The 4,449-nt window shown below is 56.5% G+C and overlaps 1 long non-coding RNA gene across 1 annotated transcript; it reads right to left on the reverse strand.

Moving 5' to 3' along the window:
- Nucleotides 1-212: 212 nt before the first annotated feature.
- On the reverse strand, nucleotides 213-3,923 carry LOC147224588 (uncharacterized). Its single transcript, XR_015107468.1, has 3 exons — nucleotides 3,869-3,923; nucleotides 2,222-2,299; nucleotides 213-228 (listed from the first exon to the last, which is right to left on the reverse strand). It is a non-coding gene; the product is annotated as an uncharacterized LOC147224588 (long non-coding RNA).
- Between the last annotated feature and the right edge of the window lie 526 nt (nucleotides 3,924-4,449).

Below are 4,449 nucleotides of genomic sequence, written 5' to 3' on the forward strand. Positions count from 1 at the left end.
CTTTCACATGTTCCTCCGGCTCTTCTCCGTCGCAATGGAACGTTGACCTTCTGATTGAGTTCCTCTCCGGTTCCTCTCATTCACATCCACGCATTGTGTCTTGCCGGGGCTGACCTTCATCGTCCTCCTTTGCGGGTCTCACCTCCACCCGTCCAGATCGTCCTCCACCTGCTCCCTCCTCTCACGGCGGATCACGGAGACTTTTCGGCCTCGCGGACCCGAACCGATCTGCGAGAGAAACCGAAAAAACACCTAAAACTCCCTCACGCCGACAGTCGTTCTCCACAAGTACGAAAACACATGACTTCCTCAGCGTTGTGTTTTTTCCAGATCCTGCCAGTTTCACAGATTTGGGGATTCCAAAGACAACACCTCCTCTTCCGCCTCCTCGCAGCAGCTTTCTACACTTCCACTCTCCAGACGGCTCCCTCTGTGTTCTCTGATAGCACGCCGTTCAGGAAGGACCGGGCCATTCTTAGATTTCTCCGAATAGCATATCATGGCGCCATCCCATAATAAGAGCGTTGGTCGCGTCTGTTTGCGGGTAAAACGTTCGTCGGCGTTCACAAACGGTAGAATCCCAATCGGGAGAGGGTTTCTGAGAGCGGCCGTTTGCCGGAGGCGGGAGGAGGCCTCGGGTGGCTGACCGTTCCCATGACGACACACCCATCCTCACCTCCTCGGGATCGGCCCGGATTAAAATCGCAGGCCGGTAAGACGGATGATTTCGGGCCGGGTCTTTTTCGATCTTGGAAAATCTCCTCCAGATTTCCTTGAATGAAACCTTGAGCCGGTCGGAAGCCTTGAGTTAGCGGCGGCCCAACGACCTTAGCAGATGCTGCGGCAGGAATGTTGGAGTCGCGGCGGTATTGTCTTGTGCTCAGACTCTCATCCAAGTTAATGTGCAGCCGCAGCCCTCTCGATGCATTACCACCCCGCCGCCCCGCCGCCCCCGCCTCGCCCGCTGGGACGCACAGCTGAGCGCCACGCTGCGGCCGGCCCAGACCGCCATGTTAAAGCAATTAACGGGCGGCGGTGAGACGGCTCTCCTGACTGGGGTTCACGGCGATGGAAAGATGGGAATCCACAAGTGTCAGGTATCCTGGGCTCCCGCGGCCCGGCCGCCCCTTACGGGACCATTCAGGGGACGCTTGAGGCCGCGTGACCTCCGTGTGATCGGGGTCGAACCGGCGGCGACATTCACCAAGCGGAGAGGAGGCGAGGCGAGGCGAGGCGAGGCGAGGCGAGGCGGGGCTCCGTGACAACGCCGCCGAACACGCCGAACAGGCTTCTGTTTCGAAGCCGAGCCGCGTGAACGCGTGAACAAAACTGCAAACCCGGAGGTAAAACAGGAAGTGGAATATCCCTGGGAGGAAATGTTGGGAGGGTGATAATTGTAAAGTCAGATTGTCAGGGAAATGAATTTGAAGAAATGCAATGTGAAAGGACGGGATGAGTCATCTGGAGGGGGGTCTTCTCCAGCGTCTCCAGCGTCTCCAGCGTCTCCAGCGTCTCCAGCCTTGTTAAAGTCAGAATCGTTCTGCAGAAATCAGACGCCGGCGGCTCCGAGGGAAAAGGGCGTCTTGTAAAAGAAGCCGAGATGTAACGCTACTGCACGCCGGGGCGGCCCCCGGCCCTGTGGCCGAGAGCGAGGCGGCGCCGTCCGACCAGACCAACGAGCCGCGACTCTGTCTTCTGTAAACGGCCATAACTCTGCAGAGCGAGCCCGGACGCCGGCCCAGCGCGTCCGTACTGAGCGGGGGGGGGGAATACAACGCAGCGACCGCCGGTTTATAATCCGTCAAGCGGCAGCGTGACCGGCCGGCCCTCGCGCTCGGCCTCGGCATCTGAGGGACCCCGAGCCGCGGTCTCGGCCGGGACGGATCCGCACACCGGCCGGCAGAAGCGAGGCGGAATCAGATTCTCGCAAATCCACATCGCCGACCGTCTCACTGCGGGAGACACCTGCAGTCCCCCCCCCCCCCCCCGCAGACCCCCCCGCCCCTCCGCCCCGGGCCGGAAACAGTCGGGGCCCGAATATCAGGTAATCGGGTCCCGCCCGTTGGAAAGCGGAGACGCGGAACATCAACCGTGTAAAGAGATCTACACCAGAAGTCCCCGGAATCATGAGAAATCCTCCAGATGTGCAGATCATGTGCAGATCGTGTCTGGTCGGGTTCGCGGTCCGAACGCGGACCACGGTGACGCTCTCCGGAGATACCTGGAGATCCCTGACGTGTCTTCGTTCTCACCGGGGACCCGTGCGCTTCAGGCGGGTTTTTTCTCGGGGCGTCGGGCTCTGAGCGGGGAGGAGGAGGAGGAGGGGGAAGAGATGGTGAAACCAGATATAATTTACGACGGAAAATCCCGTTTTGCCTCCCAGGTTGATTCCTGTGATATGTTGAAAGGCAGATTCAGATGTTCTCCTTGTGCCTCTGCCAGGAGAAGCTACTGAACGTGTCGGAGCTCTGTGACGAAAGGTCAGCGGGTTATCTTTTCCGTAAACGATATCAGTTTAATGGAGCAGCTGTGCAGGGGAGGAGCGTCGAGCCCGGCCCTCGCGCCGCCGCCATGCATGTTGCACATATACGCGGATATAGATGTACGGAGAGAAGAAAGAAATCCTCTGGTCCGGGAGCTTCGGCTCCTCCACCCGAGGCCCGGGAGCGCCGGGGATCTGCTCAGGATCCTCGCCGTTCTCAGGACTGCGCTCTTCAAGATAGAGATCTCAGATGTACATAGAAGAGTGTGTGTGTATTTGCATACACATGTGCGACTCCACATCTTTAAACAGAGTTAAGAGCCTCCAAAAAAAAAAAAAGAAATGTATCTCATACACTTGCACACACACACACACACACACACACACACACACACATATATACATGCACGCAGCGATGTTGCAATGTCTGCGTGTTGACTTGTGTGTCTGATTGATTGAAAGAGCTGAAGTGTGTGTTTGTGTGTGTGTGTGTGTGTGTGTGTGTGGATACGTTTGATTAAGAGGGGGAACATTCTGCAGGTGGCTCGTTCCCGTGCTCTGCCAAAAAGCAGAATGCCCTGGAGTGGGGTGGAATAAATGAGAGCGAGAGGTGAGCGAGCAGAGGAGGAGGAGGAGGAGGAGCGACGGAGGGGACTTGATTTAGATGGTGGTTATCATAATTGATTAAAAATTGTTTTCTCCTCGGTCACAGCACCCCGTGCTTTTTTTTCTTTCGCCTGAGCTCGGGTGGGGCTTCCAGAGAAGGGCCCGGCCAGATTACTTCATTGCCATATGGTATCTAACCTCTCAGTCACACTCATTTAAAACAATACAGCACATACCCATTCTGTGAACACTCCCTCCGCTACGCGCCGATGAGTAATTCTGATAAATCCGTGCCCGAAAACACAGAGCGCCGGGCCTCGGCGCGGCCTCCCGACACGCCTCGCAGCCGGACCGACGGAAACCCGAAGGCCGAGGTGAACATCCACAGAAAGCAGAGATCGGTTCCTTCGGCCCCTATCGAATAAGACCTCGTGGAGGCGGCCCGTCCGTCTCGATCGCACCGGCTCAGATACACTTAGACGTTCATCGCGTTCGTGACAGTATTACATTACATTACATCACGTTTGGCAGACGCTTTTATCCAAAGCGACTTACAATAGAGGACATAGGGACGGCAAATAACACTTGCAAATACAAGATACACAGGAAATATACAGAACAGTAAGCTGGGGTTAGTGAGTTTTTTTTTGTTTGTTTTTTTTTGGACAGAGACACACAAACATACACACACACACACACACATTGCATAGCCTAACTTGCTGCCTAACCTGATCTGGGGCATCAGCGCAGTAAAAAGTCCTGAAAGAGAAAAGTTTTTACCTGTTTCCTGACAGTTGAGAGAGATGATGCTAGTCTTGTTGCTTCTGGAAGTTTGTCCCACCACTGAGGTAGTAGAACTGAGAACAGTTTTGCCTGAGATCGCTTAGAGCGAGCAGAAGGTACTGCTAGTAGGTTTGTATTAGAGGAACGCAGCTCTCTGCCGGGAAACTCCGAAGGCGCATTACGTGCTAAACGCCCAGCCCGGAGTCTCAGACGTCCACCGACGTTGTTCCTTGAGCCGGGAGAAGTAACATATCACGGGCTGAGGAGGCCGGCCGTGGGGACGCCCAACAATACAACGCCACCCCAGACAAAGAGTTCGGAGGGACCGAGGGGACCCGCGCGCCCCTTCGGCCCTTTCGGCCCTTTCGGCCCTTTCGGCCCCTTCGGCCCCTTCGACCCCTTCGGCTCCAGCCGTAGAAGTCCCCGAGAACGCCAAGTCGAGTCGGCCTCGTGTCGACGAGCTAATGGAGGGGGCGGAGGCGAGCAGACACTTTGAAATTGCGGAGTGGGCCGAGAGCGCGGGCTCGTAATGGCACGGGATCTGGAAGGCATTACAGAAGTGACAGAGCCGAAGGCCC

The sequence above is a fragment of the Fistularia commersonii genome, chromosome 18 (assembly GCF_037954325.1).
Source record: "Fistularia commersonii isolate RoL2024-O1a breed Wild chromosome 18, RoL_Fcom_v1.0, whole genome shotgun sequence".
Classification (NCBI taxonomy): domain Eukaryota; kingdom Metazoa; phylum Chordata; class Actinopteri; order Syngnathiformes; family Fistulariidae; genus Fistularia; species Fistularia commersonii.